The sequence below is a fragment of the Pieris brassicae genome, chromosome W (genome assembly GCF_905147105.1).
Source record: "Pieris brassicae chromosome W, ilPieBrab1.1, whole genome shotgun sequence".
NCBI classification, from domain to species: Eukaryota; Metazoa; Arthropoda; class Insecta; order Lepidoptera; family Pieridae; genus Pieris; species Pieris brassicae.
The window spans coordinates 1780060-1794922 of record NC_059679.1 but is presented as its reverse complement, the minus strand read 5'-3'; the positions used below and the strand labels follow the sequence as shown (position 1 = coordinate 1794922).

The 14863-nt window shown below is 34.5% G+C and overlaps 1 long non-coding RNA gene across 2 annotated transcripts; it reads left to right on the top strand.

Annotated features, from left to right (window-relative positions):
* Positions 1–1046: 1046 nt before the first annotated feature.
* LOC123718322 lies at positions 1047–2190 on the top strand. Of its 2 annotated transcripts, none has more exons than XR_006754998.1 (2): positions 1047–1323; positions 1957–2190. It is a non-coding gene; the product is annotated as an uncharacterized LOC123718322 (long non-coding RNA). The 2 variants fall into 2 exon arrangements; XR_006754999.1 differs by lacking the exon at positions 1047–1323 and adding an exon at positions 1515–1722.
* The last annotated feature ends 12673 nt before the right edge of the window (positions 2191–14863 follow it).

The following is a 14863-nucleotide window of genomic DNA, read 5'->3' as shown; positions in this document are numbered from 1 at the left end:
GAATTTACATGAGTTAATGTTGAGATTAATTTTCAGTCTCTTTATCAGTTCACATAGCAGGTATTTGTCTAATAAAGTATATATCTATATTATAAAAATGAATCGCAAAATGTGTTGGTAAGCGCATAACTCTACAACGCCTGGACCAATTGTACTAATTCTTTTTTTTAAATGTTCGTTGAAGTCTTAGGATGGTTATTACGGCGAGAAAAATTCGAATAATTTTTAATTCCGAAAAACCCTAAAACAGCCCTTTTCTTTTTCCCATACAAACGTTTTGTAAATAAAATGTAGCGTTAATTTGTACTTTATTGCTTTATTTTCAATAAAGTTCATATTAAATTACAAGCATTCACTGATGTCCAAGCAATGTCGCGTTCCGAAACACAACAAGTGATAATATCGCGAACCCGACCAAACTAAATAGTCAAAAAATGTGAGATTTATAGATCATTAGCACTAATTTTTAATTTGGTTGGCTTCGCGATATTATTTCTTTTATTTTAGTTTCGGCATGCGTCACGTCATTACATCTGTCAAACAAATCGCGTTAAAAAAAGGATTTAATTTTTGAATTATTAATTTTTTTTTACACAAATAAATTATAATATTCCATTTCACCGCACTGGGTGAGGTGAACACATCCTCTGGCTAAGTATTTTCGTTAAACCAAGGAGAAACACGTAAACGGTGGCCATAAATAGCCATTTATTAACAGTTTATCTAATCCAAGGCCAAAATCAGTTAACAAAATGTATTTACTAATTTCGTCCACCTGTGATCTGTAAGCCGCGCTACATGACCCGCCCACTTCCACTTCCACTTCAGTTTTTTGGCGTGGCTTAGAGCATCCATTGCTTTGGTCTCTGATCTTATTCTTATGTGTCTTATCTTGTCTACCTTTTTAATGTTTAGAATGCTCCTTTCCATGTCACGTTGACATGTATTTATATTGTTTTATTTGTAAATCTCCATGTTTGAAATACATATGTTAGCCATGCAATAAAGTATGAGTTCATAACTCTCCTCTTAAGCATTATAGACATATCACTCTTAAATATTCTACTCTCTATCGGTAGTTCGCGCTAAATCTCGTTTCTGTATCTCACCTATCAGGGCCTGCCATTCGGGTCGAGGATCATCCCTCCCTCAGGAGTCCAACGTTCTTCCTCCACTTTAAACTAAAATCAAAATTTCTAAAACCGCTCTTGGGATACTGCGCAGGATTTTAACAATTAATTTAGAGAAATGGAACTCTGATCGAGAGTGATTAAAGCAAAGGCGACCTGGGATCACGCAAATGGATACAGTTGAAGATTTGAGGTAATTTTTTTAAATACAGCTTTCTGTTTTATCTTATGAATTTATGTATTTGTCGCTTTTTCGTTTCATCGACTTTCAAATCACAACGATGCTCAAGCACTTTTCACTTCTATACTTCCAAACGGGTAGGAGGCTCAACTGATGTTAAGTGATACCGCCGCCAATTGACACTCATTGCCAGAGGGCTCGCATTTGCGTTGCCGGCCTTTTAAGAATAAGTCGAATTGGTTCGGTAATGATGCAGTGGGCAGCTGGTTCCACGTAGAGGAGGTGCCCACAACATTAAATAACGCTCCGTTTTGAAACGACGGACGTGCGATGATGAAACTCAGCTGCTTGTATTAATCCGAACAACTCCTCTGAACAGTATTCGTGGTAAAAGCCTGCATTAAACTTAAGGTCAGGATAAAGTCAGTACTTAACCCAAAAACGTCAAATTCAATATTTTTTTAATATATGGGAGCCATACATTGAGTTGCCATGGGCGGCGCTGTCTCTGCACCCCCTACTTCTTGTCCAGTTTTGCATAAAAGAACGTTTTTGCTGATAAAAATATTTCATATATCTATTTATCATATATTTATTTAAAGATAAATATAATTATATATTACTTTAACATACTTCTTGTTACAGATATTGATACGAACCGCATTTCCATTATGCGAAATCACAACTGAGACGTGCGTGGCGTGGTTCGAGCAGATTTTTGACATCAAGTACAATTCATTCGAAATTCGAAAAATACACCAAAGCAATGGACGTGATTCGAAATTCAAATTACCGCACCACAGTTCTGTTCATATTTCGAAATTCAAAGAAAATTGAGTATTTGTTTACTGGGAGAAAATAAATAAAAATTATTTTGTATTACGTATTTCATTTTTGGAGTTTACTCCTTAAGAAACGATTTGAGTTATAAGGCCCGGTACGGAAATTTTATGAGGAGTAAAATCAAGTGTAACACGAAAAGTTGAGGCGTTACGTAGAAAGAGACAAACATATATATCTGTAGGATTGAACGTGTAAAAGAATGATTCCATCTCATTCTCTCTCTAAAATTGGATTTGTATAAATTGAACACAATTATTATTGTTATTATTATTATTATTATTTATATTGTTTTGTAACATACTTTATGTAATACGCTTTATTGAAGTAACATAAATAATCCGAATAATTATTGTTTCTCTTATCATTTTAGCAGATGCGTTGATTTACCCTTTTTTTCTATTCGATATATATCATAATTATCGTTCGTAAGGAGTAAACTCCAATCGTGCGTCGTAGCTAAAACACACACACACATTTTTTTATAATGTATATTATATACATATACATTATAATAAATGCAAAATTAAATGCAAACGATATATCAATTATTTGTCTACGATTCTCCAATGACAACATCTTAAAGTGCTTCTGGTTCTGGTCCTTTGTCGTTTTTAGGACTTATGAACGTCACACCAAGGATGTTAATTTTCTACCAGTTCAATCAAGGGGAAAAAAATTCCATGTCATTCATTTTACTCGCTAAGTTTTGTTCAAGGCAAATGCACTACAACCATGACGCCTCGCTTCGCTTGAGATATTGATACATATCTTAACTTGAATTAAAATAAAAAATAAGTTTGAGTTTGAGGGAAATTTCTGGATAAAATCATTCAGAACTGAAAACATCCTTCCTTATTAAGACAGCTAAAAATGTAGACAAAAGATGTACAGGCAGTCTTTCTGGCTAGAAGTAATAGATCACTGCCGTGTAATGGAAAGTGATTACATTTTTAAAGGTGTCTACGACCTTCAGGTTGAGAGTCTAATTTTGATTAAAGTGCTCAATTACAATATAATATCTTATAATAGATTGATCCATTGCTCAACATCAAATTAATCTGCACTCTTTTAATTTATACATAGCTACCGTTTACGTGTTTCTCCTTGGTTTTACGAAAATACGGTTAATAAATGCGTTTTTCAATAGATTAACTGTTATTGGCTTTGGATTAGTCAAACTGTTTATAAATAGGTTTCGTTTATGTATTTCTCCTTGGTTTTACGAAAATACTGTTATTAAATGCGTTTTACAATAGATTAACTGTTTTTGGCTTTGGATTAGTGGAACTGTTAATAAATAGGTTTCGTTTATGTATTTCTTCTTGGTTTTACGAAAATACTGTTACACTCCGACTAATAAACAATTTTTCTTTTGATATTTTTTCCGCTTAACCTTTGTACAAACATTATAATATTGTTCAACTATCTTAACAGAGATCTGTATTTAATTTTTTTTTAAATACTTCAAGAATCTACTTGGTTTCACCATAAATTATTGATTGAATAACTCGACTGATTTTTTTTTCATTGCATTTGGAAAATAATTTGGGGTTCCGGTCCTTTGTTGCCCCGAGGGCTCCAGACCGTGAAATATGGCCATGTGATTGTAATTGTTGATTATAAACGGCTAAAGGTTCCTTTTTTAATATCCTGTCAGGGTCAGTCGAAATAAAGAGCAAATAAATTAAAATACACTTTATTTAACATTTCTAAACACTTAACACCAATACTACAACTATAACGAGTAATATAAATTTAAAAAAAAAACAGTGTCCCTACATCCTTTTAGGTCTGGGTCCTATGTATACTATATGTATATTGCTTCACCTTTTAACAAGATTTCTTTTGGTCAGTGACATCTCGTGTAAATAGAAATAACTCAAGTTACTTCTGCAGAGATATTAAATGAAGTAAAGGTTATGTAGGATATTAAACAATAATAAATTTAAAGCCTTAATGTCTAAGAGCGATATAATATTAATACAATTTACTCAAGTAAAACACAGAAATATAGTTTTGAAGTATTTTCTTTCGATCAGTGCCAACTCGTCAGCTTAGACCTAACTATGTTAACAGTTTACAAACTTGACGTGTTGTCAGTACTATCACAGAAAAATACAACAGCGCTCATGTGATAGGCGTAGTAAAAATGATTAATTCATGTACATTTGTTAAAAAAAACCTGCCATAGACAAATTAACCATTAAAAAAAATCTGTTCTAATAAAACATCCGTGTATACAAATTGAGTATTTACTTTAGAATATTTTAATATTCATAATCAATATAAAAATACATCGTAATATCATAGGAAGAATTCAAGATTACAATTAAACTAATTGAAGCAATTTTTGGGGTTTATCCAGTCCAGTTTTTTTGTAAATATGGAATTTCTATGCTACCCTATAGAGGTCGCTATCCGGAATAAAAATTGGTTATTGGGTTTTTCGGTACAATTATACTCGGAGTTTAAGAAATTAATAGGATTTTTAAAATTTGATTTTAAAAACAATATTGCTACTGCTTTTCAGCCAAATCCATGGTATCTGAGTCTCCATCACACCAAAAATGGTATTCTAGATTTAGTATTTTTATTTAGTATAATATTTTTCTAGGCCGTTTTAAAGATTATTTAGTATAATAATTTTCAAGCCATTTTCAAGCGGTTGTAAGGAACATTTCGGAATAACGTCTCTGAATAGTCGAACAAACGGAAACACAAAACGTCTTTTACAATGTAAACACTGATTTTTGCTTTGGACAGGAAAAACTACAAATAAATAGTTACCGTTTATGTATTACTTATTGCTTTTTCGAAAATATTGTTCAAAAATGTGTTTTTTCGCTGTGGACCACTGATTTTGGGTTTGGTAAGTTATATACACTTAATGTTGAATAAAAATTATTCCTCTAAATTAATTGAATAAAATATATTCTCTAACTATCCCAAAGCATAACCTGATTATCGTCTACATTTGTATTATCTATGGTTCGTTAATTGTCAAAACCGGTGAATCATTTATCTGCAGAGCCTGTAACCGAGCTGTCATAATTAGATTGACAATATTCATTTGAAGTTTCGCGCTAATTTTATTCTCTGGGACCGTTTTGAGTAGGCATGTGACGTATGTTCCGAAGTTTTCGATTTCCCGCTCTTCGAAAAAAAAAATTATGTGTAAACTCATATCTAAACATATCTTCATTGTGTCAACTATGCTTCCAATAATATAAATTAAAGTACTGGAACTATAATCTATTTAAATAATAATATCTTTGATTTAGTATTTATTTATTTATTAACACTTCATTGCATAAATAAATATAACACAGTTGATATAATGGAATGAAGAGGGCAACTGGTGGCCTTATCGCTATCGAGCGATCTCTTCCAGGCAACAACTGTGAGAAAAAAAATTACTACGCTAACGGAAGAAAATTAATAAGACGTCGAAGGATACTGGAGGCATCGTACGTACATCGTATGAAATGCTTATGTAATTTGGCCATATAGAACGGATGAATGAGAAATGGTTTACAATCTGGATATACAATGGAACTGGATAATGAAGTCGGTCAGGTGAGTAGACTTTGTCAGTAAAAGAGGAAGGAAAACGTTCCCAGAACTGATGAGCCTGCATGTTAATTGACATGAAGGTGGATGAAGTGAAAAGTATGTCAGGACTATAGCAATTAAAGATCCGTGCTCTCTGCTCAATAGTGTCCTTATATGGTCACTCTGGAAGCATTTCGTTCAAATATTAAGTAATTCTTACCTCTTGTCCTATATCCGGCGGATCAATTTCCTTATTTCTTTCACCCACTTCTCTGTCTATATCTGATGTAAATTAATTTTTGTATTCATTCATTCAATGTCATCAACGTCACAATTTCCATTTGTAGCTTTGAACTCGCTGCCCTAGGTACACCTAGAAATTTTGTACCGGATTGAAACAGATTTAAACAGAAGATTTATCTATTATTCCTACAGCTAACAAAAATTATACATAACTATATGTAACATACACTAAAAATAAAGCCAACAAAGTTCAAAGTTAACATAGAATACAAGATGTACTTAATGTTTTACTAAATAAAAATTGAAATTAGTATTATTTAATTTAATTATTATTATTCTTGTTTACATTTATTACTGGTATCACATCGCCCTACAATTGTGAAGATTTATTTAGGAAATTAAATTTATATGAAAAATATTCTTAAAACTAACATTCAGAACTTATACCTTTCAGTAATCCTGTGATATATTTTCCAAAATTTCAATTTCCACATCGTCCTTACTTTGGTTTTTATTCGGTTCAATATACTTAACGTCATCTCTAGGTTGCACTACAATGAAGAAGAATAAACAAACTCTAAAAACCTTAGAGGCATCGAATATATACCAAAATAAATAATGTATTAATTTAAATAAATCAAAAAAATCGTATTGATTGACTTGACTTAATTTCAACAAGATGTTTGGAATTGGATTTGATTTCAATTTAATTAAATATAAGGAAAAGAGAGAAACATTGTTAGTTGTTTCCATGATTTTATCAATGAAAATGTGGAAACCACATTTCTACTTTTAATAAGTTTTAAATAACGCAAGCATCTAGTTCATGTTTATGTTGATATTTTGCTGTGGATGAACGTCAAGATTACGTCTGAGAGTGAGTTTAAGTAACATCAATAGAAATAAATTACCTCGGAGATTTTAGAATGTTTTTCTTTAAAATGTTTGTACAGTGCATCCCGCCTAAGCCGTTCATCACACATGGAGCATTTGGCCTGATTATGAGGTTGCTTATCAAAGAAACCCCACCCCACAGCTCGTTATCTGGATCCAATACAATTGATTCTTCATCTTCACTCCAGAGTTGGTTTCTGAAATTACCAGATATCTTTGGTTTACTTGAGCACACAGTTAAATGTATTTTCTTTAATAGATATTAATGCCTTAGTATTTACTACAAAATTACATTAAGATTTGTTCCCATTGACCACTTCTAGTTGGATCATAGAAATATCAAATCGAAAATTCCTCTATGAAACAATACCACAATGTAATACACTACGTAGTAGTTTAATTTAAACTGTTTTAAAACAGTTGGATAAATACATTATAGCAGAATATGTATGACAATTGACGTGATATTGATGAAGAGAATTATTGTATTCATAATCAACGTCACAATTTCCATTTGTAGCTTTGAACTCGCTGCCCTTGGTAAATTAAATTAAATTGGCTCACGTTGATCGTTTCAATGGTACCTGCCACGCAATGCTTTCGTTGCTTTCTCACGGCTCCCGGCCGGTGCAATGCTATATACAATATAGATACCTATTTAGTTCTTACGAACTATTACACGAAATACTTAGACATATATATATATATATATATATATATATACGAAAATATGTAAAAAATAATAATGTATATCTCCGTGTCTTTAGTATCTAATTGAATGTTAAATAACAAAATCAAAAGATGAAAACTACACTAAAAATAATACCAATTTTTTCCTACATGTACCCGCTATGAAAATTTACAAATAATTTTAACCAATTACTTAACCTCACTACTTTAAAAGATTAGAAAATAAAATACTTATTTGCACAAATAATTAAATTAAGGACACAGTTCGGAACACAAAAGAAAATGACAAGTAACTTAACTTTTGGTTAAATCTCTCGATGTGGCAGTTTAGCTGCACTGCACTGCTCGGTTGATTAATTCTTGATTAATATTCTATTTCTTCTTTGTTCCCCTCATGGACCACCATGTTCATTCTTTAGGGGATGACTGGGCCGGTAAATGAAACTCTTTAGACTTCTTGTAAAATTTGTATTATTTCTTTACACGACCTATCGCGGGTCAAGTACTATTAGAAGTGATGGTGCATGTCGCCCCACCTTACAATTATAATTTAAAATGCGCCTGATATAAAACTTGTGCAATGCCGCACAGTATATGTTGGAGTTTGAATATGTAAATAATGGCAGGCAACACTTGTCACATCTTAAGGAAAAGTTTTAGTTTAGAATATTGGAATACCTGTTTAAATTTTATATTAAAATATTGTTTTCTGTTATTTGCTAGTACTTCTCTATTCTGAGAATAGATGATGGTGATGATTATTCCGGAAACAGAAATAAAGATCATTCCAATGTGATAATTCATGTTCCTTATGGTAAAAATAGGACGACAATAAACTCTTTCGAGTAAAAATCTACACTTGGTCATAAAATCAGTCACATTCGTATTTTAACCATTTCTGAAGATTCACTCCTGGTAATCAATTACTTGTATTAACAATAGCGATTCAATCTAGAATTAACTCATTTAATAGCCGTGGATCTGATGTAACGGGATCGCTAGAGTAACTCATAAAGGTTACAAAGTATCGGAGCAGATCTTTGGTGACGCCGGTTAATAGAGGTTAACCTATCTTGACATTTAATTTAATTTTGAACGATAGTCTTACGTGAATGACTGGGCCGGTAAATGAAGCTCTTTAGACTCCTTGTAAAATATGTATTATTTCTTTACACGACCTTTCGCTGGTCAAGTACAATTAGAAAATGCGCCTGATATAAAACTTGCGCAATGCCGCAACATACTCCTGGCCGTTGAAACTCTTTCAACATTCTTAATTTATTCTTCTTGTACCGGCAACTTGCTCAGCCGAACCAATGAAAGTGTTATGCAGCCGCTACTGGTTTTGATCCCTGCCACTCTGGCCACTCCATAAAGTACCTTCCTGGACCTAACTTCCAGCAGAGAGGAGCAACATTGTCCTAGGCTATCAGCACTAGGTCCCCAATATTAAGATTGGCAGAGTTCTCCATGTAGTGCGCTGTTGTAATTCCTGGACTTTTATGTCCAGTTTTTTTTTTTAAATCGTAAAATGCCCGCTTCCTGATCACAGCAGAGCATTTGTTATCGATTTTGATAAGTGAGGTCTCATTAAAACCACAAATCTTTAATTATAAAAAAAATAAAGAAGAGAGAGAGAAAAAGAAACCATAATATTGTACAGACATGGGAACTACACGTTTTATATTAGCTCTATCACATATCTAAGCAAAATAGTTAGAGCCCAGGCCAAAACTCTTCGCTTTCTCTCATACCGCTATAACCATACTACTATAATTCACTTATTTTAGAAAGATTAAAAAAAAATAACTTTTGGGTCAAGACATGGGAACTCCGCGGTTTATAATAGATCTATTGGATGTCTAGGTAAGACAGTTAAACTCCAGACCCAAAAGTGCGTGAACACACGACAAACAAGGCGGAATGCAAGTATAGTGTTACCGAAATATAATGCTTAGCCATAGTATTTGGCACCCAACCGGAAAGTTTGGGTTACATTTATGGCCGTCGCTATTCAATGGCTATTCTATTGTAAAGACTCTGGATCCAGACCTGTGCAATTGAGACTAAAGTTGGAAAAGTTTGATTACGAAATAGTTCATAAAAAACCAAGTACCACGAGTGAATCTTCAGAAATAGTTTAAAATGCGAATGAGACTGATTTTTTATGATTAAGTGTGTAGATTTTTACTCGAAAGAGTTTATGGTCATGACATTTGTACAGCTTGCTAGCTAGTGGACTGTGAAATGTGTGTTTAATCATTACTTGTATTGATTGTCAGGAGTATCTGTATAGTATATGTAATGTATGTATGAGCAAGCTGCACTAGATAACTAAATATAAGAGAGGGTGAGATGTAAGAACCTAACAACCCTACGGATCCCTAAGCCCTACAGATGTACCCTAACACATAAATAGTGAATATATAAATAAGTACGGGATGTCTGCACCAAGAGACCTAAGGTAACAGACGGAGCCCTACGGTTAGCATCAATGGTTCGAGGTGGTGGGATTATCTCTAAAAATATCGGGCAGGCTCACCACAATAATTAAGGGCTTGAAGTAGTCTTTGCCACTTTAAGAGGAAGCGAGAAATTAATACGACAAAGCAATATTAAAATCTGATTTATTTTGTTCAAAGACAATATCTTAAATACTACTTAATATATACAGATATAATTCAAAATTAGTCATCACCTTATAATATTTGGAACACACGTGAGCCACAGTGAGCCACGTGAACACACGATCAACTGCTGACACAGCAGTTGATCAATGTTCAAATGAAATCTGAACAAGATACATTTGATTTTTAATAAGAATACTATTATGTGAGATTAGAAGTATTGTAAGCCATAAAAGTCGTTCATTCATAATTCTGTCTTGTTAAGTACTTCGTCACTTTTGTTCAATATATTATTGCGTTACTAATGATTTGTTTTTCAGGTGAAATAAATGAATTGAATTCAATTGAATTGTTACAAACAAATGAACATTTTAGTTTCAATTCATAACATTGAAACGCTGAAATGTGTGTGCTCTATGATTCTGATACAAGTTTAAATAGATCTTGTTTCCTAAGAATTAAGAATGTTATTCCTTCTTCATTTTTTTCAATAGAGATACTCATCTCACAAACTCACAAGTTCTTAACTCATATAATATACATTATTTTCTCAAAATATTTTGCAACAGATTATTGTGTTGTAAGGAATTGATGACTTCTTTTAATAACACAATTTCTGTCGATCTCGAAATCTATCTAAACAATTTTGCTTTCTGGCTATTAATTTATTCATTATTTCTAGGGTGCCATAGCGCTGCTAGAAAGCGTGGATTCGATTATGACTGGATTAATGATGCCACTGATGTTTATTCGAGTTAGTTGCAATGCTTTATGTGTATCGGGGCCAGGATTTTATTTCGGATGTGAATATTGCAAGTGAAGAGAACGTGTGTTCCAACTGATTCGATGCCCAATGGCAGATTATACTATTAATTACGTTTGTAAGTATCTGTCTTAAGTGTAGAATCTATAATTTCTTGAATTGCGGTATCGAAGTGTTTCCAATGCAGATGCAAGTTTTTATTGACATTATCTTTGCAACCTAGTTGTACTTGTACCTTTCCGACCACTTGAGCAGGTTCTTTAGAACTGTGACCGTACACTTTATCATTTGGCTTATTGTAGTGTTCTTTATATTTCCGTGCTTTTCACCTAAAAGACGCCACTTATTTGTGTCGTTCTGTGTGTGCCAATTAGAGACTGCGTAATAGCGTACATATTTTATAAATAAAATTTTTTTTCGATAGATGACTTATTAGTTTTGCAAACCCAATAAAATATATGAAAACACGCGACCGTATTTTATTATACCACAGGTGATACTTCAAATAGCCTATAGCGATTTCTGTATCTGTTTCATGATCATTAGTAAATTGAAAAGGTAAGTAGGTGATCAGCCCTCTGTGCCTGAGGCACGCCTTTGACTTTTTGGGTCTAAGGCAAGTCGTTTTCCTCACGATGTTTTCCTTCACCGTTCGAGCTAATGTTAAATGCGCACATAAAAAGAAAATCCATTGGTGCACAGCCGGGGATCGAACCTACGACCTCAGACATGAGTGTCGCAGGTTCGCTGAAGCCACAAGGCCAATTGCTATGGTTATAAATAATCTCAGCCTCAATCTCAGCCACTCAGGCCTTGAAAGCCAGTCAGCGGTTTGACTCCCCATGGCTTTCCTTCCTCCACGGAACCAGCCCAAGGAACCTTGGGCTGGCTACAAAACCTGAAGTCACTGAGCTATTGGGAGTATCAAAACATTAGCGCTTACTATTAAGCTTCCAATAGGGATCTGAATATTGAACTTATTACAGTAAATGTATGAAAATTGGTTTAAACGCCGTAAGAAGGCATCTTAGAATGATGCTTTTTGCATGGACCTACGCTCTGGTGCTCTTGGTGCGCAACTCCCACTTTCTTCGATTAACAATAAATAGACGCAGAATGGTAAAATTAACTAACTACAAGTTATACTAGATAGTTTACTACTATCTAGTTACGTATCTTTGCTTAAGAAGCTCAAAGTGTCTATTTCCTGCATATATTATATTTTAGCCCGCTATGAAAATTTACAAACAAATTTAACCAATTACTTAATCTCACTACTTTAAAAGATTAGAAAATAAAATACTTATTTGCACAAATAATTAAATTAAGGACACAGGTCGGAACACAAAAAGAAAAGGACTATTAGGACACAAAAAGGACACTTTAGCTGTACTAATGCTCGATTGATCAATTCTTGATTAATATACTATTTCTTCTTTGTTCCCCTCATGGGCCACCATGTTCATTCTTTAGGGAATGACTGGGCCGGTAAATGAAACTCTTTAGACTTCTTGTAAAATTTGTATTATTTCTTTACACGACCTTTTGCTGGTCAAGTACAATAAGAAGTGATGGCGCATGTCGACCCACGTTACAATTATAATTTAAAATGCGCCTGATATAAAACTTGTGCATTGCCGCACGGTATATGTTGGAGTTTGAATATGTAAATAATGTCAGGCAACACTTGTCACATCTTAAGAAAAAGTTTTAGTTTAGAATATTGGAATACCTGTTTAAATTTTATGTAAAAAGATTGTTTTCTGTTATTTGCTAGTACTTCTCTATTCTAAGAATAGATGATGGTGATGATGATTATTCCGGAAATAGAAATAAAGATCATTCCAATGAAGCTAGTTTTCATTTGTAAGGCTTTGATTATCCATGTTCCTTATGGTAAAAATATTACGACAATAAACTCTTCCGAGTAAAAATCTCCACTTAGTCATAAAATCAGTCGCATTCGTATTTTAACCATTTCCGAAGATTCACTCCTGGTAATCAATTACTTGTGCAACAGCGATTCAATCTCGAATTAAATCATTTAATAGCCGTGGATCTGATGTGGTATAGCTTGATATTAAAACTCAACTTTGAAATCGGGATCGCTAGAGAAACTCATAAGAGTTACAAAGTATCGGAGCAGATCTTTGGTGACGCCGGTTAATAGAGGTTAAGCTATAGTCTTACGTGAATGACTGGGCCGGTAAATAAAACTCTTTAGCCTTCTTGTAAAATTTGTATTATTTCTTTACACGGCCTTTCGCTGGTTTTTTTTTGAATGGAATGTCGCCGTTGGCCTTAAGGGCCTTTACAGCTCAGCTCGGGCTGTTTTGGCGAGCGTAGCTCGGCCAGAATGGTGTTTTATCCCGCGGCTAGCGCAAGGGCGTCTCCTGTGAGACTCGAACCTCGGCTTGGGCCGTCGCGAGGTGGTCAATCGCCTGAAGGGCACGGCGGAAGCTCACTGGAGTAAGCGAAGTGCGAAGTAAAGGTCCTCGCCTTCCCCGGTGAAGGCGAGGACCTAATCTGTGATTGGCTATTTTTATTATTATTATAGGCCGCGCGGGCGGCTTTTAACTTATCGTTCGATACGGTAGTTGGATCGTCCGGATCCGTTAGTATGTGTCGGGGCCTCCTACGAGCCCCTTTTATCGGGAAGGGGTAATAGTTGATGCTTTTATGCACCAGCGGATTGGGATGGTGTTTAGCCTTGTGAAAGTGGCGTGTGGACGCCAACTTCATCCATTGGGCTATGGTAGGGAGCTTCAGGTCGTGGTGGAGATCGACGTTTCTTACATAGAAAGGCGCACCGGTGGTGGATTCTCATGAATCGCGACTGAAGCACCTGTAGCCGGTGAATATAGGAGGGGGCACAATGCGCAAAGACTACGCTAGCGTATGTCATGCACGGTCGGATGCAGGCCTTGTACAAGCTCACCTTGTGTCTGAGAGACATGTGACTCCTTTTATTTAGGAGGAAATGGAGGCGAGAGAGTACAAAATAGGCCTTCTTGCAAACGGCGGCTATATGCTTACGGAAAGACATGCCGCTATCGAGTGTGCCTTTCGCTGGTCAAGTACAATTAGAAGTAATGGCGCATGTCGCCAATTATAATATAAAAATGCGCCTGATATAAAACTTGCGCAATACCGCAACATACTCCTGGCCGTTGAGACTCTTACAACATTCTTCATTTATTCTTCTTGTACCGGCAACTGCCTCAGCCGAACCAATGAAAGTGTTATGCAGCCACTACTGGTTTTGTTCTCTGCCACTGTGGCCACTCCATCTAAGCCATTTATCAGCCGCCGCACTCGAGCTAACTTCCACCAGAAAGGAGCAACATTGTCCTAGGCTATCAGCACTAGGTCCCCAATATTAACATTGGCAGAGTTCTCCATTTAGTGCGCTGTTGTAATTACAACTTTCCTGGACTTTTATGTCCAGGAAATTTTTAATAAGTAAAGGGCTATTTCTTTTCGGGGTTTTCCCGGAAATTATTCGAATTCTTCTCGCCGTAAAAACCATCCTTGGACTTCAACGAAGATTTAAAAAAAAATTGGTCCAGGCGTTGTTGAGTTTTGCGGCTACCAACACATGTTGCGATTCATTTTTATATTATAGATAAGTGATCTATCAATGGAGAAAATTAAAACAAACAAACACAATAAATAAAAATAATAATAATTAATAAAACTAAAAGTTACACAACAAAATAACAATAATAACCCAAACTAAATAAAAACTTAAACCTCATTAAGAGCATGAATAACAAGGTTACGGTAACTTGGCAGACTGTTGTAAAACCCATCAATCATCATCGATCTTAGTAATCAAGTTGTAAGAGCGAGATCGCCTATTCACTGGACCATTCAAAGTAGCAGATATTATAATTATAATTTTTCTCGTAAATAACGATTAATAGAATATAATTTTTTT